We start from the raw sequence: 26,307 nt of genomic DNA, 5'->3' as shown, positions 1-26,307 counted from the left end.
GATGGCTATGTGGGAGAACTAATGGATGCTTTGGCTCTATTGTAACAAATTTACTCAAGGTGCTTCCTGTGAATTGTCTTCTCTGTACCTCTGATGAGGAAACAAGGGTCTAAAAACAATGCACACAGAGCTGGAGGAATATACACGAAAGCTTAAGGGCCAGTGATGCAGATGCAAAGGGGAAAATATTGATCTTAATGTTTTCAAGTTAGGCAGTATTCAACTACTTACAATTTAGAGTATCAAATTAAATGTTGTAAATAATAGACAGATACCAGTAGACTTATGTCATTTATGTATGCAATTTGTGTGGTCCCACCCAGTCCTGGCGCAAATGTAAGATAAACTTTAAAGACTCAGTCAGAATAGGCAGAGGAAGGATAGATTTTCTGTGTTCCTCTCACTCTGTACAACCACCTGTGGAGCTTCTTGTCAGAATGGTAGACATTGAAAAGTGATCCTCTCACCTGTGTAGTGTGTGACACCCCTCCTCTCTAACCCCTGTGTCTCCAGAACCCACTCACGCTCAGGGATGTGAATGCACTCGGCTTTTATTTTGATTGATACTTTTATAGTCTTTTCTCTTAATAGTTTTTTCTTGGTTATGCATGTGAAATTCTTTTCAGCCTTGTTTCTTGATGACTGTTTAAAATTGACCTTAACTTTTCTACAACACATAAAAAAACCTCTGTAATCAATTTGGTACTTAATAATGGAGATAAATTTATCACAAAATATCAGGTGTGACATACTTTTTACAAAACCTGCTTATTCTTCTAAAGCCTCTATTTATGACTATTCATTTTCTTCCAAGATTTCAATATTGAAGAATCTTCTTAAACTTCAGAAATACTGGTTCACCACAATGACATTTGTGATTAACCAAAAAATAGTATAATATCTTAACAGCAGCTAGAAGAGTTACTAGGATAGTTAAGATGTGGCAACCATAAGAGCATGTATATGTTCTTTATTCAGAGGGTAGAGATTATCCACAAATACCAACATATTTTGGCTGGCATCACCTTTAAGATTAGAAACACTTCAGTTTTCTTAACTTCAGCAGACACTACAAAGGCCAGAGGCTGTGACCTTCCCTTTGGGATTGCTTATGAATGGATAGGGATGGGTAATGAAGAGTAATAAACTCAGTCTTGCAGGCAATGCAGAAGGAGACAAGTGTATTATCAAGGGGTATAAGCCAAGAAAGGGGGGCAGGGAGGGAGCAGAAAAAAGCTGAGAAATCAATGCCTGCTTGAAATAGTGTGTCCATTAGGGAATGATTCAGTGAATAGAAGCCATCCTTGGTTGTAGAATTACTGACCTGGGTCTTCTGATAGGCTATAGATTTATATATTTGCTTAGGCTAGAGAAACGGCCCCCTAAATGCTTGTGTGGAATAATACCTTTCCCTATTGCACACTAAAGCCAAAGTGAGGTATCCATGTACAGACCTGTCCCAACTTAAAGACCTTAACTGGCTCCCACATTCTCTAGGTGAATCTCTTCAAAGGAGGCCCCAAAGCTCACACCATCTACCAGCTGCTTACCTCAGCAGCCTTCATCCAGAAAGCCCTCATCAAATCTGCTTGTCCCGGGAACTAACCTGCTTCCTTCTTCTCCGGGCAAGCTGGTTGTTCTTCCTCTGCTTCCTTCAGCAGACCCATTCTCCCTTTCTATGAATTCTTGCTGAAAATTTGTTTTGAAATTGCTAGGTGTTGGCAAAAAGGGAATTTTCTTTTACTTGCTTTCCACATCCCTGGCCTATAGAAATCATCAAATATTCTTTGAACAGACCTTTGGGTGACATAAATTACACATGTATTTGATGACTCCATAAATGATATTCAATGATTTGGTCTGCCTTTTGCCCTCACGAGCTGTCCTTGTAAGTCCCTTTGAGCAGTAGTCAAATCCATCCATGCTGTGCCTATTATGTCCACTAACACCAAAACGACCCTACCATCCTTGGGTAAGATGATTGTTACCATTAGACTTTCTAAAGAAGGAACCAAGGCTCAGAGAGGTTGAGAAACATATCCAGGAACCCCCAGCTGGCATGTGAATGGGCTGTGTTCTTGCTAGAACTGTAGCCTATACCTGCCCCTTTGTGTATTCCCATTTACGACAACATATTTCTCTACCCATGCCTGGAGCTGTTTCCACTTCCTCCCTCATGTCTGCTTAGTTGTCGCTGAGCAAAAGCACTTTGGACATCAGTGACAGGGTGCAATTCCAGAGTTGAAGGTTGATGTTTTAAGTGTGCATTCAGTTAAGGTTGTATTGATTTCTTCCCTCTCCACTCTGTTACAGCCAAGTGCTCTAGGCAGAAATCTAACAGACCAGGCTCACAGAGTTGCTCCTGGGGCCAGGCAGGTCACAGGTCACTCTCCTGACATGTGGGGCACATTAGCCAAATGACAGGTGCTCAAGCAAAGAGAGTTCTAAGTGATTCTGGTCAGAAGTTGGTGGCCTTCTGTGCAGGCCTCTGACTGCTGACAGCCTGCAGGAGGGCAGACATGGACTTGGTCTGATGTTCTTCAGGGTAATAATTCTGGCTCTTTTTTTTTTTCTTTTGAAGTTGTCATGTAACAGATGGGAAAGTGAACCCTCTAGAAAAACTGAGTGAATTAAGCAATAGTTTATCATTGAGCCTACCTTTTCCATACCTGCGTCTCATGGGAAAGGTGATTCTATACCCTGTGCCAATTTGTGCCTTAGACAGGATCAGTAGTTATTTTTCTATGACTTTTATCCATTCAAGGAATGCCATCATTAGTCAGAATATGTTTTAGGAAATCGTATTGTCCTGTTATTCTTAAAAGGCCTTTCAGAATCTAAGCTGATCAAGAAACTAGGATGACTTCAGATGGGAAATGTTAGGTACAAGATGGAAGGTTTGAGCCCAAATTAAATTGGAAGGATAAAGCTTATCTCCTCATCCCCAACCCCTGCCTCTGCCACAATTCCCACTCAAACTCTGGCAGCCTCAGAGCAGTCTACATCTGACTTAGATCTTCACTTAGTGATCCTCAACCTTTTCCTCCCTTGTGAAGTCAAGGGAAAACTAGCACCTACCACATATCAAACATGTGTTACATTCCAGGTTGTATGCACTCAAGTCAAGGATATGGCGAGCTATAATAGTTCCCATTTTATGGATGGGAAAACCAGGAGCCAAGAAGAGAATGCATGGCCATGCAGAAAGATGAAAGAGTGGAGAGCCATTGCTGACTGCCCTCTAAGTGAGTCCACCATTGATGGTGGCAGACATTAGTAGTCACCACCCAATTTTGTATGTGATTACAGATTTCTCCTTCCCAAGTATGTCCAGTCTATCTGTCATCCACAAAAGTAAAACCAATTATCAACAGTCCAAATAAATTCCAATGCAGTGCAAACTAAAGTCTTTCATCAAAAATCCAGCTACCCCCTCTCCCCGCCCCTTCTGCCTTTAAGGCCAAGTACAGTTGGTTTAAATTGTTTCGCTGGTGATTCATCACTAGTGTCTTAGCTCTTCTCTGCCACCTTCCTCTTGGGTATCTTGCCTGTCTTTTCCAGGCAGACCTTGAGTTGCTGGAAAACAGAGTTCATTCTATACCATCCATTAGCTGCCCAACACCCTGAGGGTACCACAAGTTAGGAAGTGCTGCTTCCTTCAATACTGCAGTCCAGCTTACTGAACTCTGAGGTACACTGCTTTCTTCTCAGTGGCCATGCAAACTGAAGACAGAGAAATTCCAAGCATACCAGTTCCTTCCTTTGCCTACAGAATAGGGACTAAAACAATACCTGAGAGCATTTCCAGAGATATTAAGAGGGTACAGATAAAGCGCTTGGCATAGTTCCTGGCACATAATAAGCACTCAATAAACAGTAATTATTACTGTTATTACAGAGAGCTGAATTTACAGGGTGCTTTCTGTAGGATGCATGCTGTGCTAAGTGCTTAGTATGCAATTATCCCATTTATTTTTTTTACATAATATAAAGTTTGTCAGCTTCAAAAGGCATACCTTTCCTGTTGCCCAACGTTACATAAGAAGAGTCACTTTCTGGGTCGGGTAATCACTGGCATCATTAGATGCTGTTGATTTGTCACAATGGCTGATGGCTCACCCACACAATTACTAATGGCAGCAGAGGCACTGAAGTTAGCACTCCAGTTCCCTCTGCCTTAGCCTTCCAAGTCCTGGGACCGCAGGCATATATGTTAAGGTATATTTTAAATAACTGATTTCATCTCACCCCATCAACCATGTCAATATTCTCTAAGAATTTATACCCCAATAGCCATACCAGTATCTTCTATGAGTCTACCCATTTCTTAGAGCATCAGAGCATCCCATGTTGACACTTCGTTAGCGTATGTGGCCACATCTATGTTTATTGTGACACTGTTCACAACACTCTTATGGAATCACTCTAAATATCTGTCAACAAATGGATAGAGAAATGAAATATATAAGCCAAATTCTAAGAGAAAAATATTGCGAAATTCTTTCTCTCATATGCAGATTCTAGACTCTTAAAATGTGGTGTGTGCGTGTGTTCACACATGCATGCATGCACATAACGTGAGTATTTTTTAAAAAAGTAAATTGGGAATGAGGAAAGAAACCATGAGGAAAGCAAATATGAACAAAGTATATGAATATATATATGTGAAAAATGTCACAACAAAACCTATCACTTTGCACAGTGAATATGCACTAATTTTTTAAATGTATGCCTGAAAGCCACTGGCCCAGACACACATGTAGCATTAAATACTGCAGAAATGGGAGGCAAGCAAAGCAAAAACTATTTTGTTCAGTGTAATCTGAACCAGTACTAGTTTTGAGATCTTTAGTATTCTAGTCTGTATGTCTTATACAAAATTAGATCAGGTGGGGAAAGCCTTATCCTATAATTTTTTTTAAACCAGTTTAGTGCTAAACTATAAACTAAGGGACCTTTGGCCACACTAGGTGAATCATACTTTGAAGACTAAGGAAGGAACCTTTTTACTATAAATAAACACATGCTAAACATCCTCCACATGACAAGCTACTGGATAGGTTCAGGGACACTAAAGTGGTCCATTTGTGCCTGTCCTTTGTGTATCTGCAGAAACTGAAGTCTGTGGAGGCAAAGATGTAAGACTAAAGGTACCAAAAGTTTAGGAAGGGTTGTATGATTCATGCATGGGGTGTGTATGGAGTGAAGAAAAATAAAGGCCTAATTCAGGTTGGAAGATGTATGTAACAAGATCTTTGTAGAGGTGTGAGCCATAGCAGGGTACCAATCAGATACATAAGACTTTCCTAGCCCACGGAAGAGTTTGATGAAGATAGAGATGGTGCTGGAACAGTCATTGTCTTTGCTGATTGATTAATTCTGTCATTAATGCACCAGTAAACTCGATTTTAGTTTTCAGCACTAGCTAAGTCCCTTTTCCTTGAGTGTCATGAGGTTGGCTTACTCTGAGCATGAGGCTTTCAGGAAGGTTCAGGTAGTTGGTGAACAGAAGGGAATTAGTGATTCTTACAGACCACAAAAGGTCACTTCTGAGAAGCAGTGTTTGTCTTGTGGCTCTGAGGCTCTATAGCTTCCTGGAACAACAGCGTATGGAGGGGAAAAGATGACATCAACAGAGAGATAATAATGAACTTAGATCATGAGGCTTGGTGCCATTCCACAGCTGCCAACAAGCTTGAAGCTTCTAAACTTAACTCAGTCTCTGCCTGGAAGCATCTAATTAAAAGTTTTCGAATAAAATCAATAACATTCGGCAGATAAAAGAGCAGATGGCTTAAGGAAGAGACTGAAAGGCTGGTTTAGGGAAGCATTAGGCTTTTAGGGGGGGAAAAAGAATCCCTGTGGGAGAGGGCAGAAATCAGAAATAGACATAGGCAGGGGAAGGAGTCAGGATTTGACCCTGTTCTAAGCTAAATGTAGCTTGGAAATTTTAGTTTATGGCAGAGCCAAACCCTTCCATTGCTGTCAAGTGAGAACGACATTCTCTGTCTCTCCAAAGAGTACATGCCATCAGCCCCCTGGACTAGTTTGTGTTCATTATTCCTTCTTCTTGGTTAGCCCATAGGTACGAGTTCCTTCAAGGTACTCCCACTGCTTTTCTGGGTGGTGGGAATTCAATATGAACAAAAATCAAAGATTTATGTCTTTCATGAAGCTAACTTAATGGAGCAGTCATTAACTTGATGACTGAATAATTGTATATAGCAATAAAAATATTAGATTTTATAAATATTTTATGATATCAGATGATAGTACCAAAATACTTTAACATTTTAAAATACATTTTAGTTTATTATTTGAGAGCTTAATACATATATACAATGTATTTTAAGCATATCTACTCCACATTGCCCCCTCCAACCCCTCCAGACCCCAATAGCATGCCCCACCACCACGACTTCATGTCCTCTTTCTTTCTCCCAATAAGTCCAGCTAGTACATGCGTGTAGAGCCATCCTCTAGAGCATGGCAGCCTACTGGGGGATGCATTGCTGAAGAACATTTACTCTCCCCTCCATAGTAGCCATCATCTTTCAGTAGCTCCTCAACTAGGAGTGGGGCTTTGTGATATCCTCCCTTACCCACTGGTGTCCATCTTAATCCTTGCCTGATTTATGACCAAGTTGGTCTTGAACTCATCTCTACTGATGCTACTTTATGTTCTTTTGTTGCAAGTTGAACCTTATAGGTAGTTATTTGCAACTCAATTCATCTGACTATTAAAAGCCTATAGTCCAAGGGAAATGCCAGTGTAAATAATTTCAGAGAAACAGAGACATCACAGTTACTAGTACTGTGAGATAGATGTGGCTAGCCAGGAAGAAAGATTCCAGAAACAGAAACAGAACATGAGCAAAGTCAACCAAGGAATAGAGTCATTGTACCAAGTGCCATCTCAGGTCAGGGCTATGAGTCTACCAATGGGAGTCTTAGCTTCTTCCTTGTCTGTCTCCAGTAGAACATCATCTTTTGACTCTAGCTTCAGTCAAGCAAGTCTTAAAGGAATGTGAACAAGCTCTTCTCAGTGGGCATCAACATCTTGTGGAAACAAAAATGAAGCCCTGTGTATTTCTGTGATCTTCAAATCCCAAGGTCACACTTGGGTGCAGTATTCCACATCTGTCCAGATGAAGTCATTGAAAGCCTGGCCTTCATTATAGTTTGGTTTGACAGTCCCCTAATTGTCAATATAGTTTGGTATACAGGGACACTCCTTCCTGCCACACAGCACATTCCTGTGCTGATTTAGAGGTCCATTCAGTTGGGCCACTCTAGGAAAGACCCATGTAATTCCCATGCACAATAAATAGCAACTAGTAAAGCTATGAGTGACGTCTAGCATTCCAAGCACACGCAAGAGCCAAGTCCTCTCGAGGACACTTCAAGTGTGGTTCCTGCCTCCTCCTCTCTATTTTTGCAGAAATATCAATTGCACTTCATAGTTCACTACAGGTATGTCACTCTTCCATGTTTTTGTCCCTAACCTAGCTTCCTCATTCCACAGTCCACAGTCCACAGCTTACATGGCTCCCACCAACAGTGTCTTGAACTTGGGTGTAACTGCATGCTGTAGATGCTTTTATATGATAAAATGTATATAAAAGTCATAAGTATATGGAACTTACATAAAACTGTGTTACCCTTCTGCTTCCCTCAACACAGAGGAAAAATTAGCAGCCCTTCACCATGGCCTTTACTCTTTTCCTAGCTCTCTGTCTTTCAGCTCAGACTCCCCCTCCAATGTCCCTCAATGCTTGAACTTAGGGAGCAATTTCCTCCCTTATGGTATCCACTCATGTTGTACCTCTTCTAGGATCATATTTTCCAGCTTGTTTTGGATGACTGGACTTCTACATCCTAAAATTAAAGAAAACTGTCCCTACCTGATCCTTCATGCAAACTCATACCCCCACTTCTTACCCTTTTGACACTTCAGTAGTTTGTCTCTGGTTTGGTTTCTTCTTCCTCCTCCACTATCATGTATGTGTTGTGAGTAAAAGATGTATGTCTGATATATCCCCAGAGAATGGCTCTGTGTCCGGCAACGTTCAACACACTGAAGGAATGACAATATGCCTTGTCCTTCTCCAAAGTTCCTCATAGTATTTCAGTGGCCAAGCATGAACTGTGCCCCAGGCATCCCACATGACATGAATTCACTCATCTAAATCTCATGAAAACACAGCACATCTCTACTAGTGTCAGACTCACTCTCCAGATGACAAATCTAAGACATTAAGTCATTTAATTTGTAAATAATTTGCTCACTATTAAACAGCTGAAAAATGGCAGAGATTTGGGCATAAGCCCCTACGGTTGTCTCCGGCCCTTCCATCGCCTTGCAGAAAAGACTGATATAGTCATCTAAGTTCATTGAAAGAAAAGGACACACACTGCAGCACAGGGGGGGTGTCTGAATGTCAAGTGCAGTACAGTGCACTGTCACACCTGATGTTGTATGTTCAATCACAGCTGCTACAGTGCACTCTTTTCTAAGCCCAGAAATATGGTCAGTGACAGCATTATTTAATAGTGTGCCCATCTGATAGGAAACCTCAACCGTCTCTGCAGGTGCTGAGGATCACTGTGCCCTCATCAGATAGGATAACTAGCGGCCTCTCTGCCAACAAATGGTGGAGTGGATGCTGACATTCTTGGTAGGATGAGGAATGCCCTGTGTGTGTTATTCTGGAACTTCCTGGGGTGGCACCAATAGTACAGAAAAAGCCAGTTCAGAATCAAACGTATTAAATCCACCCAGTAATCAAGGAAGAGAAATGTTTCCAGTTTGTTCCCTCCCATCATAGTGGAAGCTGAACAGGAATCTATTCTCCTTGGTTTCCAGAACCCCAGGTCAGAGATATGCAAATGAAGTATGCAAGCTGCTTCTAACTGATACATGAAAGGGATTTTTGACATGAATGTGCTGTGATTGGATTTCTGGTCAATCACCCAGAAGGCATCACACCGTTAAGCTCTGAACCCAACTCCACTGCAAATGCTCTGGTGCCTGCAGTCAGTGTAGGCACTGACAGGGATCAGCCTCTGCTCCCCACTGCCTTTAAATGATAGAGACCCCAGGCTCAAAGTGGAAAAAGAAGTTGGCATAAGCCTAAAAGAAACATAATGCAAAGTAAATTTTAATAGACCTCGTCTACACTCTTACCTGATAACACAACCTCTTTAGGTCTGAGGCAACTGATAAAACCAGATTCTGTTACTATATAACTTGACTTTTTCAATAGCCTTGTCACTTTCAAAAGAACATAGGTGCCCTTTAGAAGCAAGAATGTTGCTGATTGGCATTATTCAAATAAAGGTCTCGGTGACCTGCTTCAACATTAGATAAGAAACATGAATAAAAATTAAAATAACTTATTGTATGTGACTTGTGCTGAGGTGACTGTTAAGGTGACTGATGGGATTTGCCTTTCCTGAGTGTGTTGGAGATCCCCATTGATAACACTGTTTCTTATTAAATAAATTTGCTAGGGAACCCTTTTTCTTGGAAATGATCAAAGTTCAGCTCCCCAACCTCTTCTCCTTTACCAGGAAATACGAAGAAGTGCTTTTTTACATTGTGTTTCTTCCCTTTGAGTTCTATACACCACACAATAAAATTAGAACTAATTTAGTCTCCATCCCTCTCTTAACTCCTTGGAGCTAACTACTGGGCCCATCCCTGTGCATCTTCCAAGTTGCTCTCTTTGCTGTGTAGGTCTCTTCAACTTATAGAAGTTTATGCTTATATAAATGGTGTATTAGTTACTGATCATTATATAGAATTGAGTGTCTTAGAATAACAAACATCTCTTACCTCACACATTGTCTGCAAGTGTGGAATCCAGGGATGACTAAGCCCTGGGGACTCAGTGTAGGGCCTCTTTGGAGATTGGGACAGCATAGGCTAAGCAGGAGGATAAGCTGCTGTGATGGCTGCCTAGTACAGCTCTTGACTGGAATCTCCATCCCTAGATCCAGATTGCCACACAGGCCTCTGCTCAGTGGCACCCTAGGTGATCTCAGCAGGCTGCCTCTAGAGAGAAAGATGGACCATCACAAAGGAAACCAGTGTGATACCTGGGAAGGAGCACTTTATTCCTCCTGCCATAATTTATTCCTTAGAAACAAATCAGCAGTCTGATCCACCTTCACAGGTGGATCACCTGTGAAGCTCTATTTCCTAAAGGAGGGGAAGTGTAGAGTCTTGAGCTAACTTAAATGACCATGTATGGCATTCTTCACACATGACCCTGCACTTGGCTTTTTTCACTTTCTAGTCTGTCTTAGCTCTCCATGAAAGCACATGTATGTCAGCCCAGAAACACTGTAACCTATTTAATTATACCTCTCTTGATCAAGACACATTAAGACTGCCCTCAGATTTCTCACTTGTACAGGTCACACTGCAGGAAGAAGACTAGCTTATTCCTCGTCAGTACATAGGCTAAGATTTCTCTAGCAAAAAACTAAACAAACAAAAATGCCTTAAAATTGCTAAGTAGTCTGTTCACTATAATGTTCTTTGCTAATTTTCCATGCACAACAATTGTCGTAATTGTCAATCACTCACTCACCCTTCACCTGACACTTAGGGGTATTTTGTGGAGGAGCCCTATTATGCAAAATAGCTGGAGGTCTTACAGGTGATTTAATCCTTTTCAAGCATAGGTTTGTATGAGTCCTGGAAATTATTCTGTCTGGCACCTCGCCTACTAACAATCACAGCCTCTTTCCTGCAACTCTGCTTAACTTAAGCAAAAATCCAAGGGCTCATTCCTCAAAAGACAAGGAAGTTTAACTGCTGTTTACCAAGGACTTGGAGGTTCTCAGGTACAGAGTGCCCCAAGAGAGTCAGGTTGATGAGTATTAATTCAACCCACTTCCTCTTTCATGGTAGCAGCTGAGAAGTCACATGCACAGATGAGACATGTTGGTTTCTGTGGGAAGAAAAATGCTATTCTAGTTATAGCTCCCTCCAGTTCTGTGGGAAGAAAAATGCTATTCTAGTTACAGCTACCTCCAGTCGTTGGCTCTGTCTTTTCTATAAAGTACTACTGATGCACACAATCACTGAATTCTCTGGGACTTCCTTAGTTATCGTTTGCCCTTAATTTAAAACTATCCTTAGCTGGCAAGAGTCTCCCTCCGTAGGCCAGTAACTAACAGTAGCCACCAACCTGGACATAGCTGCACTGCCCAGAAGGATCCAGTCTGACTTGTTTCTGTGTGTTTACTGGGCCCATCTCTGATATATGAATGGTTGGTCAGGTTCAAAATGGTCTATCATTGAGACAACCAACCCTTACTATGTACTGTTCAGCCTGTGTGAGTGACATATTAAAATGATTGATTTCTGAAGAATTTGAATTCTAATAGTACTTTTTGCTCGATATCTAGCAGTGCTTATATCCCAGGTACTGTGCTAAGTACTTCACAGACCTGACAGTTGGTTCTTACTGCAACTCTACTGAATGGATAGTCCCAAGATACATGGAAAACCCTAGTTCCTTCATTGATGAGTTTCTTTTCTTCAACTGGGTTTATAATAAGTGGCCCCACACAACACACCTTTCTCGGAGGTCTCTGAAGTCCAGTGACTCCTATCTTGATCGCAGCTCTGAGAAACTTTGTGCTCCCCAACACAGTCAGATTCCCCAGATCAACACTCTCATAGCTCTGTGTTACCTAGCCTCAAAAATCCTGAGTTAGGATTAGGATTGCAAAATCAGAAGTGCAAACTTTCTCCTCTCAATAAATTAAGTAATCAGTGAAGACACAGCCTCTGGACTCTCTTCTCACATTTCAAATACGACCTCTACCCTTCAGACCATCTCAAACCCACCTGCCTCTCCCCACCTCTACTCTTACTACCTTAGTCCAGGCTACCACCATCTCTCCCTGGGACCATATTAAGGCTGCCAATTTCTCTTCTTCTGCTTTCTCCACCTATGGTCTCTGTAATCATGTCACTGGCCTCCTCAAAATCTCAGTCATTTCTCCTTACAACATGGGTAAAATCTAAGGTTGAAAGGTTTGCAAGGTTACAGTCCCTGCCTCTTCCTCCCAAATGCCCATCACTCCTCTGCCCTAGCACCTGCCTAGGCTACTTCAGGAATAGATGAATGAGTGCGTACCTCACGCTTTTATAATCGTGATTCCCTCCTTTGCGAAAGCTCTTCTTCTTAGGTATGCATTTGTGGTTTGCTCATGACTCCATTCAAGTCTGCTCATATGTTAAGTAGCAGCTTTCCCAAACTCCCGCTGACTCTGGCAATCACAACCACCCCTGCTACTGTAATGCTATCTAACTTTTCTTCATAGTTTATACACTAGGGGTGTGTGTGTGTGTGTGTGTGTGTGTGAGAGAGAGAGAGAGAGAGAGAGAGAGAGAGAGAGAGAGAGAGAGGAGAGAGAGAGGAAGCATGCATGTTTTCTATTAGAATATAAATTCCATTAGGTTGGGAACTGAAGTCAGCTTTGTTGATTTTATTCCCAAAATTTAGTCTTTAATCAGCACTGAATGAATGCATCAGATGGAAAGATGATTAAATCACAAAATGCAAAGACCTTGTGACATAAAACAGGGAGATGGGGAAAGAGGAGAGAAGTCTTGAGAAGGGACTCAGACCATACAAGGACTTATGTATAATTATTGAGAGCTCGGATTTGATTGTAAAAGCATAAGGACTTCATTCTCTGAAGGCTTTTCTGTTGTTACCTCCTCTGATGAGTGGCCCAGGTGTGCAGATATGTGGAAGTGCTCTCTCCATTCCACTCTATGGTGTTCCAAAGCTGACTTCTGCTTCTCTTGATCCTAGCAATGGTTGCTTCAGATGTGATGCTGAAATAACACAGCTAAACCACAGCTGGATTAGCTTTCCTTTGAGCATCTTATGTTATAATTTGGAGCCTCTGGAATATACCTATTTGTCTTTCCTAGTATGTTCACAGACAACTCAGAGAGTCACTTGCTGCAGAGCCATCTCTGCCCTCTGAGATCACAGAATGCCCCCTGTCATAGGAGCTCTGGTGTTCAGAGAGTGTAGAGCATGGCCTGATGGTATATGTGTACATCTGAGGCTGAATTGTGAGTGCCTTAAGGCTGGAGACCTTCCCTTGTTGACTCCTTTAAGTAAAAATAACAAAGAGAGGTTTCTGACATGGATCCAGCCTACTAATGAGCGTATTTGGCCTATTTTGTTTTATGTTAATTCAGAGTAGCTGCCAACATTTTAATGGATTTCTGACTTCTGATTAAAATGTATAAGTCATAGCAATTCTGGGCTCATGTTCTTTTTGAAGATGATATTTGTTACTATATTCTAGGAGGGAGTTCCTAATTTATATTTTATTTAGCATACTAATTAATGGGTTTCATGTTCTCCAGAACAAGAACTGGGTAGCAGCTGTCCTGTTCATAGATGTCATCCTTGCCGCTAGCCAGCAGCCATCACTCATATTCCTCTTGCTGAGGCCATGTTCTTTGTCATCTAAAAAGTTCTTACTTTCTTATAGAAATATAGTTCTATATCCAGTTTTTTAGCATATGTTCCTACACCTAATGTATAAGACCTCTTTGGAGCCAATGAATGTGTGTCCTAATCCTAAAATGAATAAGGGATGTTTAAAAATAGACCAGTGAGACAACAGAATAGAGAATCCAGAAGTAGATACAAAGAAACGATGTTCTGTCCATTTTTACAAAAATGTGGAACAGTTGAAAGGTAGACATAGTCTTTCAACAAACACTGCTAGAGTGACTAGGTTTTCAGACTGGATCATAGAATTTTATATAAAGTTATTTTTAATATAAAGTGATCCAGCTATAACTAGTCAAAGAGTGTCCTTACATTTACATCAAATGTACTATCTGTAAATTGAGCTTCAGCAAAAGTGAAGATCATTTACTCAGCAAAAGGTTAATTGGAGAATGAAGCAAGTTACAGAAAATATTTCAAACTACAGACCAACACTCATTTCTACTTATACTAAGAGCCCTCAAAACTCAGCATCAAAAATATGTTCAATTTAGAAAATGGTAAAAGAGTCAAGCAGTGGTGGCCCACACCTTTAATCCCAGCACTCTGGAGGCAGAGACTGGTGGATCGGATCTTTGGAGTTCAAGGCCAGCCTGGTCTAAGAGTAGTTCCAAGACATGCTCCAATACTACAGAGAAACCCTGTCTTGAAAAACAAAAACCAAAATGGCAAAAGACATGAAACACCTCATCAGCAATAGTGGACACATAAAAATCAAGTTCATCCAAATGTGGTGAACATAGATACCCCAAGGGGGAAATGCAAATTCAGACCACATGTATCAAGGCACTGAGTAAAAACTAGTGACAACACTACAGTAGAATACAGAGAAACTTTTATCACTGACATTGTTAGTGGGAATATAGAATGTCCAGCCATCTTGGAAAACAATATGGTAATTCCTATAAAACAAATGATGTAGCCCAGAACTGCATTCCTGAACATTTATCTCAAAAAATAAAAATGTGTGCTTACACACGAAAAATACATATAAATTTACAAATGATATTTCTAGTGACATTTTACATGATTGTTAAAAATTTAAAGTAACTGTGATGTCCTTACATGGGTGAATAACTAAACAGGTTGTGTTGTCTCTAGCTTTGGGATATGACTTAACAACAAAAAAGAGTAAACTACTGGTATCTACAACAACCTCAAAAAAAAAAAAAAAAATGAGGATGAATGAGAAAAGCCAGTTCTGAAAGTTTATGACCTGGGTCATGACCTTTTCTTACCTCTGGCAATGACAGATCTGTTCTTCACTCCAATAACACTCTTGAAATGACAAGATTACAGAGAGGTGATGAGCAATCAGGTTACAGAGAGGATGAGTCTGGAAGGAGGTGGGCGTTGCTATAAGAGGATAAAAAAGAGACCTTGGAAGTAAGGGAATGTTTCTGTATCTTGACTGAATCAGTGTCAGCATCCTGGTTGTGACACAGCCCTAACATTTTTCAAGAGTGTTGATAAAGTTAGGAGAAAATTGGGTAGAGGGAACTATAGTAGCATCTCGCCTTGCCAGTGAATCTGTGTTAGCGGCCACACCCCTTTGGGTTTCAGGTGCAGATGTGACCAGAAGGTAGAGAAGCACAAGGTAGCCTTTAACACAAAGTCACTGGCAGGACAATATGCTACTACAGGGGGGCATTCACTGTGTCGTTTTGTACAACGGCATATTGATATCTACAATGGTCTCTATTGTAGTAGCTTAATTGAAAGCATCACAATCCTTGTCCTGAAAAATTAATATTAGTGTACATCTACTCTGCCACTTGCTGCTCAGCAGCCTCAGCTTATCAGAGGTTCCTAGAGCTGAGGGTCTTAGGCTACCTTGCCCAAAGCATCCTCACTACTGCAATAATAGCCTCCACACTGCTACTAGGCTGGAAGAATGCCTACAGCTCTGTCTACTAAGGAGGTACGTTCAAGCTAGTTAAAAACCAGGTGTACTGCAGCAATTTGGTAACTTTTTAAAAAGAAACGGTGCACATAAATTTAATTAATGTTTTTATTTTATTCTGCATTATAATTACAAATGGACCCCATTAGACTCCACCCAGCTTTTCAAATCTTGGGATCCCTTTGGGTACCTCCTTATCTGTTTGACATTGATTTGGATCCAGTATGTTTTTAAATTATGTTCAATTCTATAACTGTATCCTTGCAATGATTGAATGGAATATGTCACCAGCCACATGTGCTAATGTAGAAGCAATGAGATCCCTCATGTTAGTTCTCACAGTAGTTAGCAGATGTTGAATATATTAATTTACTTTGGTTCCATTTTGTGATGCTATCGTAAAACCCAGGGCTCTGTGCACACCAAGATAGGCCATGTAAGCAATCTACCACTGAGCTAATTCCATTCCTCCTTCAACTTTTAGAATACTTTACAGCAACCCTAAGAATTTGACATGTGTCCTGGTTAGTCTTTTGTCAGCTTGGCACAAGCTAGTGTTATCTGTGAAGAGAAAGCTCAGTTGAGATAATGTCTCCATCACATTTGCCTGTAGACAAGTCAAAAGGGCATTTTCTGGATTGGCATGATTGATGTGGCAGGGCCCAGCTCACTACCGGCAGTGACATCTATGGGTGGTGGTCTTGAGTACTATAAGACAGCAAGCTAAGTAAGCCATAGGAAGCAAACCAGTAAGAAGTACTCCTCCCTGACCTCTGCTTCAGTTCTTGCCTCCAGGTTCCTGCTTCAGTAGTTCCTGTCCTGACTTCCCTCAGCAATGCACTATAATGTGAAAGTGTGAGCCAAATGATCCCTGTCTTCCCCCCCCCCCAAGTTGTTTTTGGCCATGGTGTTTTATCACAGTGATGGAAACCTAATTGGGAGACCATGAGATAGCTTGATACATTGTTATGATTAGTTTTTACCCCAGCCTGCCAGGTCCCAGAGCTGCGCCAGCCCCAAATAACACACAGAGACGCTGTATTGTTTTGCTCTCCATCCTCCATCTTGGAACTCCTCTCTACTACTTCCTCTCTCCTCCTAGTCTCCTAGTCCTGCCTATCTTGCTTTTCTGTTAGCCAACAGTGCTTTGTTCATTAACCAATAAGAGAAACATATTTACAGAATGACATCTCCTATCAATGCATATGTTGGGAACTACAGGTCTGGTCTCTAGACAAAGCTAAGTAAAATCAGACCAAAAGTTGCTATTAGAATCTTCCCAGGAGAAACGATCCCCTGATGTTGTCCACTCTACACCTAACATGATACCACAGCAAATTGGTCCACTTGGGGACGATAAGAGCTGTCTTTTCTGACTCGGTGATGGCAGAGAAGGTGGTTAGAAACAGGGTACTGACCTAAATTAGAGCTATGGAAAGAGTTTCTTTGGGTAATTGACAAGTGATGAGCACCATAGAAGGTCTTGTTAGTAAATCCAACCTAGTCTATAGTGACTTACTCTTTGTCCACAAATGACAGCCAGCCCAATGTAGGAAAGGCTCAATGCTGAGAGCCTGTGAACTGGCTGAGTTGCCCTTCAAGAGCTCAGCTCACAGTGGGTTTCACAGTGCCCCCAGGGCCATCCTATCACGTGGATTCAAACCTAGAGTATTATGGCATCACAGAGCCAGCATTTACCCATGCCAAGTTCTCCATTAGAAATGATCAACTCAGGCTACTCTCCCTGTGGGTGAAAAGAAACCCATACAACAAAATAGACATGGAGTGATTTTTCAATTTTGTGGGAAAATACAAATACACAGGGTCATTTTGTCCTACTAGTTTCCTCATTCTTCCCTTCACAGGATAGAGAATAAAGTCTTTGCCCATCTTCCTACCTATTTCCCCCTTCCTTGGAATACATCACTGGACCTTGCCCCTGACTCTGGCTGTCACCAGCTCTCTGTTCTGTCCAGTGATTTGTGCCTTTACCCACAACCCCAAAGCTGTTTCTGAGTCAGTCAGTATTTACTCACAGATGTGTAATGACACCATGATGGATGCTGTTCAGCTGAGGTGGATCTGATTGAGATCTCTCTCTTAGAATGGGAAGCAATATATAGAGACCAGAAAGCAGCTGCTCATTTCCTCCTGGAAGCAAGGATGGTTATGCACAGTGGTGAAAGCCATTCTCTGGGTCCTCAACCTAATTGTTTTGATTAACATGACGCATAGCCATCACAGGTGTAGCTCATAATAACTCTAAGGTTTTCCTAGCCAGGCCAATTAAGCTCTGTCACTGAGCCAAGAACGAACTGCATGTGCTTCTTAATGCCAAAAGCCAAAGTGGGTTTCTCTAAAGGGGAGTTGCTTTTCTAGGACAATTCACCAGTTTAAAAACACATCCATGCTTCCTGTTACCTCATTCTCTCCCTGTGCAGAAGGCACGCAGTTTCAATGCAGAAAACCAGAGTTCAAAGAGATGCCATGACTTACAAGTTTAGACTGTCCTGATTACAGCACAGGATGCTCATGGCAAAGTCCTTGAAGAACATTCTCCCACCTGCATGACAGTTACATCATCATTCAACAACTCCCCAAACTGCTAGTATATTGTTTTATCGGATGTTCCAAAAGAACCCTAAGAATTGGGTCTCAAGTGTCTCATTTAGGGGAAAGAGTTCAAAAGCTTAGAAGAATGCTGGTAATTCTTGTCCTGTGCGTGAAGAAGCTGTGGATGCTGAAGCTAGCCAGGGGCAGAGGATGGCAGGATGGAAGAGCTGGGGTCAGTATGTGGACCTGATGGTTTCAACCCTTTCTGCCTCCTCCCGACCCCTCCAGAACATTTTAGATTTAAGGTAGATGAGGCTCTGCACTACTGCAAAGATGTCTCCTTGTGCCTGGGGACCTGAGCTAGAACAACTAAAGCATTTGAGTTGATGGCTTTCCCCCTGTTGAATTGAGAATAGTCCAAACTGAATGTAAATTTGACCTTTGGTCTCCTAAATGCCAGATCTCTGTGATGACCATTTATTGAGAAACTTCAGTTACCTCAGATGCTCAGAATACACCTAAAATTCCACAATAGCTGTGGAAGACCACAGAGGTTTAAAAAAAAAAAAATGTCTCAACAGGGAAGGCTGGCTCAGTAGTGTGGCTTAAGGGGAAACAACTTGAATCCATTCTCAGTCAAAGCCACAAATAGGTCCTTGAAGTAAAATGTGTTGTTCAGTGTTGCCTAGTGATCAGAAAAGGGAAAGCACTCCTCTTGGCTCTTCTGAAGGGTTTGGGGTTAAGGCTGAACCCCTAAGCACAAATGATTGCCTGGCTGAGGTCCCAGAGCTAAGGAGCGCACAGGATGGTTCCCTGGTGACACACAGGAGGATAGGGGTGGACATTCATATTGCTCGCCGCTGGAAGGCCCAGTTTTTTTCACCCATTGTTGATTCTGAAAGCGCTCTTCAGCCTAAGTTCTCACTGGAAAAGGAAAGAATGGATCTTCTGTTCCCTGTGGAGCATGGGAGCCCAAGGTCTAGCTCCTTTTAATGTAAAAGCCAAACGGGATGAATTCCTCAGGAGCCATCAGCAGCTGCTGCTTCTCTGGCTGTAGATGTATAAATCTATGTCTGCTCTTGTCACTCCATCCTGAAATCTGGGGATGGTGTAAGTGAACACAAGAATCTTTTCAGAAAATAGAGGGGGGAGGGAATGGGAGGATATTGGAAGGGTCTATTATCCTCTCCATTTTACTTCAGATTCCAGGTTAAAGGAGCAGGTCCCTATTAGTATAAATATATAAGTATTTGTAAACCAGCCTGCATATTTTTATACAGTTATGGTTGCTGGGTTTTGCTACTTTTATAAAGTGATTTCCAGGTATGGTATTGAATAAACCTACTCTCCGCTTAACATAATGCAGTTGAATTGATTTCTGCCTGCTAAGCTGTGATTCTCTCTCAGAGGGAGAGAATCAATAAGGTCAATCAGGCCCATATTTGCACGCCATTGGTCTTGGTTTTAATCTTGTGTAAGCCTACCTATAACCACTCACTGAGGCAGACTGATTGGCAGCAATATTTGCTTAGTGATTTTGTGACCATCATATTTGATTGTAACTTATGGCTTGTGGAGCTCTTAGTTCTTTTGGCTTTATGGTTTAGTGCTTCTCTGTACTACAAAGGGCACATTGGGAGGAAGTTGTAATAGATCAACATGAAAGGAAGAGGATTTGAAATAAGTTTTAGGTAGAATCCAAACAATGAAGTGATTTAAAAAAAAAAAAATTAAGCATGATTGCATTTTGTTGCTTCAGAAGTTGAATTGCATTAGACTTGTGCAAGGAAAGTAGGCAAACACTGAGAAAACACAGGCATGTCATCTTAATTAACAGTATTAATTAAGCTAATTATTATCAACTGTCACTTACTGTATATACAAGGGGCCCATCACTTTTCCCTTCACACTTGGAGAGAGCCCAGGAGATGATGCTTTCCTTTAGCCTTCCTTGCTCATGTCATACACTTTTAAGCCATGTGTGGAGAAAGAATGTGAATCTCCGCACTCCAGTCCTTTCAGGTCAGTGAATGCAGTGTTAGTACAGAAAAGACAAAGATCCCTTCCATTACCCACCAAGCCATCGGCTCACACTGATAACTAGTTCACACCAATCTTGGAGCCTTGTAAGAGGTTGAAATGAGATGAATAAACTTCTCAGTATTGATCTTGTCTATGTTATGTTGATTTGCCAGGGATGCTACAAGGAAGAACCACAGGCTGAGTGCCTTAACCAGCAGTGATGTATTATTTCACATTTCTGGGAAAGCCCATAGTCTCAATGTTGTGAGAATGACCCCATGTCTGGTGTTTTACCAGCAGTCTTTGGGGTTCCATTGGTAGGGATGTACCACTCCTCCTCTGCCTTGGTGTCTACATGGTGTCTTCCCTTTATGCATGCTATCTCTTTATCCCAAGTTTTTCTTTTCATAGGGACACTGATCACATTGGATTAGAACCCATCGTAATGGCTTCATCTAAAATCAGTGGTGACTCTTTTTCTAACTCAGTCCTGTTCTTGGGTACTTGGGATTAGAACATCTCCAGGTCAACTTTGGAAAGGCACATTCAACTCACAGAGATACTATCATTTACTGTGATGTTGTCATTGCTTTCTTCATTGTAAGTCCTTTCTCTACCCTGTGCATCACTAATTTGCATATGGAGAAATGAGATTCTTCTTGCACAATACAATTTTCTTCAAGTACACTTGATGACACATACTGTTCACATCCACAATACCAGGCATCAATGATCCAGAGAAGGTGAACTAGGAAGAGTGGCTAGCCCAATCTAGTCACTTGTTATACTTGGAGCCATTAAGAGTTTTTGCAGTCATTGCAACCTTTAAGATTTCATATCCTCTCACAGAGAGCAGGCAGGCAGCAGCCTGCCCAACCTCACCAGATGGTATCAGGTCCCTAATGCCACTGGCATCATGCACATTTTAAATTTATTAAAGAACCCATGAAATAAAAGAAATACCCTTTGGAGCAATAAGGTCCCAGCTCCAACAGTTTCCTTTGGTATCACAGCAAAGTCCCCTGGGTTGTTGTTGAAATGGTTAGCCAGTAATTCTTCAAGACGGCTTTATTCTGACACATGCACAACAATTTTCTTTGTAAAAGCATGAAGGCTTGATTCCTCCAGAGCCCATTACATAGACAGATTGGCCCCAGAGATAATTACAAGAAGATAGTCTAATGGGCTCGATTAAGAAAATCCTATTACCTCAATGAAGAATCACCAGCGAGGTATATACCCAAGGTATATACTCTCTCTCTCTCTCTCTCTCTCTCTCTCTCTCCCTCTCTCTCTCTCTCTCTCTCACACACACACACATTCACACATGCACAGAACAATTGCAGTTTCTTATCCAGAATCACATGTTCTACCACTTTATATGTGGAAATCAGGTTCTGCCAAAGTGCAGTTGACCCAAAATATATTTTTCACTCAATTTGAAAACTTATTTAGGGTAACATACAGGAATAGATAAACATATGACATCATAGAATAAGTTAAAAAGTCATGTGACCTTAAATCATGGACTGTCACTACTGCATCCCAGGCAGGGGCGACACCTCTATCAAACCCAAAAGAGGATGACCCAACCCTCAATAGGCCAGGACCCTCAGAGCATGCATATTGCTCACTACCTGTCAAGAGGGGCAGCCCCAGGAGATTGTTTCCCCCTAGGTATTGACTCTAGTCTGAAGAAGAGTAGAAAAAAAATCTTGGTTGTCCAAGAGTGCATGTGAAGGTGGGGTTTGTATGAGCATTCACCCCCATCAGCCAATAATTCTCACCCGCTCCCTGCCCCTAGTGTCAGCACCTCAACTTCAGCCTCTAAGTACAACTGAATATGTCTAAAAAATGTTCTGGAAGGCTAAATGTCTCTTTCATTCAGGCATGATGCTGTATTAAGCTCACCTCACATTCTTAATGCCCCAAGTCCACACATGTGTAGCAAAGAAGGGGTGTCTGCCAGGTGTCTGCCACCCCTGCTAACCAAGGATTTTCAAGTTCTCTATGGTGGGAGGAGTGCAGTAGGAATGTATTGTATGAGATAAAAAATAAATTTAAAAAATGGGAAAACTCTATGGCAAACTTAGGAGTTTCTGAAGGATGCTTTTTAATGGTATATTCTTAAATTTCCATTTAAGAATGGAACTGGAATGGGACCCAGGCATGCACATTTTTAATGCATTCCTTTGATGAGACAATGTCAATGAAACCATTTCCTCCTATAATCTTTATTTCTTTTCAGAACACTCGTTATTTTTAATGGAAATTTTCAAAAAGAATTTCATACATGAGTACTATATTTACATAATTACCCACCCATTGTGTCTTCAAAACAAAGTGTTTTCTCATTTGTATCTGTGTTTGTTACTTCTCTTTTGCTGTGATAAAATGTCATGATCAGAAACCACTCAAGGAAGTAAGTTTGGCTTTGTCCTCCCAAGGGCTGGACTTGATAATGTTGGGAATGAAGCAGCAGCAGCAGGGTTGGTGGCCAGAGCAAGGGCTTAGGAACTTACACCTCAGCTGAACACATGAAGAAAGGAAACTGCAAAGCAGGACAAGGCTATAAACTATCCAAGCCCACCCCAAGTGTCCAAGTGTCCTACTTCCTTCAGCAAGGCTCCACATCTGAAAAGTCCCATAATCTCCCTAGACAGCACCACCTGCTGCAGCCAAGTGTCCTGATGCCTGAGCCTATGGGGAACATTCCTCATTTAACCCACAACTGTGTTTCAGTTGTGGTTTGGATATAAAGTGTCCCTCAAAGGTTCATCCATCTGAATGAAATACTTGGTCCCAAGATGCTTATGGTATTTAAGACATTGGGGAACCATGGGCAGTGGGGTCTAGCTGAGGGTAGCAGGTTACAGGAGAAAGGGAATACAGTTTATAGCCTAGTCCCACTCGCAGACTATGTCTGCTTCCTGACTGCTAACCCAACCTAAGCATTGCCATATTCTCCCTCCACCACAGAGTCGCCAGCCACCATGTCTTTCCCCTCTGTGACACAGGGATGGACCATATTCCCTGAACCATGAACCAGAGCCAATGCTTCCTCCTTGTTTCTGAAGACATTCTGTCACAGTGATATAAACAGTAACTAAAAGCATCTTTATAGAAGCAAAACAAGTTCATTGTGTGTGGGGGGGGAGGGGCAGGCATCATCCATCAAAACCAGCATTGAGACAGAAATACCACATATGTAAATAGCTATCATCCTTCCCAGTCTTTTGGCTAAGATCAAGTGTGGCATCTGTTCTTATCAGTTTAAATCAATATCCACTGTAAACTTTTCACCTTTGTGTACATGTGAAATCTTATTTAAATATATTGCTTTAATTTTGGCAAACTGAAACTCATAAAACATAAAAGAAAGAAAATGAATTCCACAAGAGCTTTAAGGTCTGGTGTGTGTTGGTTGGTTCTTCTCCTTCTCCTCCTCCCTCTCCTTCTCCTCCTTTTTTCCTTTAAACAGTGCCCTATGTCTCCTGCTGGCCTGAGCTCAATATGTAGCTGAGGATGACTTTAAACTTCTGATCCTCCTGCCTCCACCTGTGCTGAGATTACACACATTCACCACCACACCCAACTTATTCAGTCCTGGGGATTGAACCCAGGATTTTGTGCATGCTAGGCAAACACTCGAGCAACTGAACTATGTCTCCAGCTTCTACAAGGGGTGTAGGGGTGAGTGTATGCATGCAAGTGTGTGTGCGTGTACGTGTGTGTGTGTGTGCGTGTACGTGTGTGTGTATGTGCAAATAGCTAGATATGCCCAGCATGTACATGTAGAGCCTTGAGAATGACATTGGGTTCTCTCTTTACCACTCTCTCCCTTGTTTGTAGACCTTGTTGTTTCAGCTAGACTAAACTAGCAAGCTCCAGGGGATTCTCCTATCTCTGTTTCTTCAATACTAAATTTGCAGCTAGTGATACCTGCTTGACTTTTACATGGGTGCTGGGGGTCTCGCTGAGGCTTTCATTCTTGCACAGCAGTCCCCTTACTCACTGAGCTATCTCCCCAATCCCAAAGGCTTAATTACAAAGGGCCAATGTCTTCCCTCCCTTGACTGTTAAGGGCTCTTCCTTTAGAATGTCCTCTTCCCACAGTGACTTTCAAAGTTCCCTGCTTACCTCTCATGCCTCTGCTCTGAAGATTCTCACATCTTCTCAGAATGCTCTTCTTTATAAACCGAGTAGCTGCCAATCATCTCTCCAAAGTTCTTTTCCCTTATAAATATCACTGGGTTCATTTTATGTTGCAGTGCCAAATGCCTGGAGGGAACAATGTAAAGGAAGGAAAGACTCTGGCTTGTAGCTTTGGTGGTTTCAGTGCATGCTCAGTTAGTCCCATTCTGTCTGGGCTTGATGTGGCAGACATAGTGGAATACAGCTACTCACTTCCTGACTGCCAGGATGCAGAAAGGAGGAAGGAACCAGTTAGGGACATTATTCTTCCAGCTAGGTCCAACATCCTGCAGATTCTACTATATTATAGCACAGTTGTTGGGAACCAGAACTTCCGGAAACATTTTGCATCACAACCATATTGATCACTTTGCCACCATACAATAACTGTCTTTTTGTGAAGCCTGTTCCCATAGCTCCTTTCATTGTAAATTTTAGATCATATCCCTCCTTTCTGACTGTTCATTTTCCAACCGTTGGTGTGAACTGTCATTTATCTGACTGATTCATCTCTTAAGAAACTTCCCCTGGGTAGAAAGGTTTTCAAACTACACTTGCCAAAGGTTCTCCTTTATCCAATGTTCCTAATCCTGGAAATCTTAGACCCATTTGAAAATCTGAGTAAAATTAATAACCCCTACTCGTCAAAAAGTGCAAATATTTATACATAATTTTTAAAATGTAAATCTGGATGTCCAAGAAATCCAAATGATGGTACCATCCCTCCCTCTCTTCCTTCTCCTCCCCTTCCCTCCTCTCCATTCTTCTGGGTAATAAACACACCCTCAAATAGACTAGGCCCCCTCAAATATACTGTTTCCATAGACATAATTCATCAAAATAAGTATTTAACATCAATTCTGTAACATATACTTTATCAGTGCCTTGGAGTGGAGATAATAAAGGTAGTAATCCTTGCATTGAGCGTCTCAGGATAATAAGAGAGGTAGACAACAAACCAGTGGTCATGGAATGTAAGCATTAATAGAGTAAAACACAAGGTTTTAACAGTATGTACTTACATCCCAATTCTGGATTCTTTGCCTTTTCTTCCTACCATCCATAAAGATTTTCATCAAGTGCTCCAAGGTCTCTGTCCAGTATCATCTGGGCTTGGGTTCTTCCTTTGTACAGCCCTAATGCCTTGTGTACATATTAAAATAAAAATTCTGCTGTCATCTAAATGTACTACACTATGTAGGTCTCCTTGTATGCGGCCCTTCCTCTGTCCTTTAACTTTGGCCAAACTGACTTTCATTTGACCTCTGATAACAGATTACGCTTTCCCCAGGAGCATCCCCTTGATTTCTCTAGTTTCTGTTTAGACATGCTCCCTATGTGTTACATACATAGAACTCTGTCCATATCCTTCTCACATTTTATTACAATTGTCTCTTCATATGCCTGTGCCCATTACTATGCTACAGTGTCCTCCAGGACAGGGACTATCACATGCACAATTCTAGTCACCAGAAATGCCTACTTGTTAGCCAATAAATATTGTAATTAATTAAGTCGCTAATTAATCATTTCATTAGAAAGCTCTCTGCATAATTTGTTAGTCTTTCTAGTATGAGCTAAAATTAAGAGCCCACCCACCTCCATTTTCCTAAGAAGTGTGGATCTAATGAGTTTTCACTGCATATTGGTCTGTAAGGAAGCTGACCCTTGGTTACTTGGTAAACAAGCAGAGGCAGAGCCAAGACCACTTAACTGAAAGATGTTTAACTGTCTTACACAGCAATACTCAAAATACCTGGGGAGTATTCCTCTTTCAAGAACTTATGGTTGAGCCACCCAAGGTGGCTCTGTGGGTGAAAATACTTGCAGCACAAGCCTGACAGTCTGAGTTCAATCCCTGGAACCCACATAATGCTAGAATAGAGAATAGTATGTATATCATTGCTCTCTAACCCCCACACATTTATTATAGCATGCACCCACCCCTCCACACACACACACACACACACACACACACACACACACACACACACACACATTCACACACAAACTTATTTGTAAAAACTCACTATTGGGAATTCTATCTCTCCTGTGCTATAACTAGAAAATAAT

General features: G+C 41.5%; 1 protein-coding gene and 1 pseudogene across 11 annotated transcripts in view; both read left to right on the top strand.

Annotated features, from left to right (window-relative positions):
* Ppp2r2b (protein phosphatase 2 regulatory subunit Bbeta) overlaps window positions 1-26,307 on the top strand; it is a 382,601-nt gene that overhangs the window by 238,848 nt on the left and 117,446 nt on the right. The window lies entirely within an intron of this gene.
* Window positions 23,261-23,406, top strand: LOC127234321 (uncharacterized; annotated as a pseudogene).

Source organism: Phodopus roborovskii, unplaced genomic scaffold, assembly GCF_943737965.1.
Source record: "Phodopus roborovskii unplaced genomic scaffold, PHOROB, whole genome shotgun sequence".
NCBI classification, from domain to species: domain Eukaryota; kingdom Metazoa; phylum Chordata; class Mammalia; order Rodentia; family Cricetidae; genus Phodopus; species Phodopus roborovskii.
Note: the sequence above shows the minus strand (reverse complement) of the source record. Positions and strands in the feature narration are given on the sequence as shown.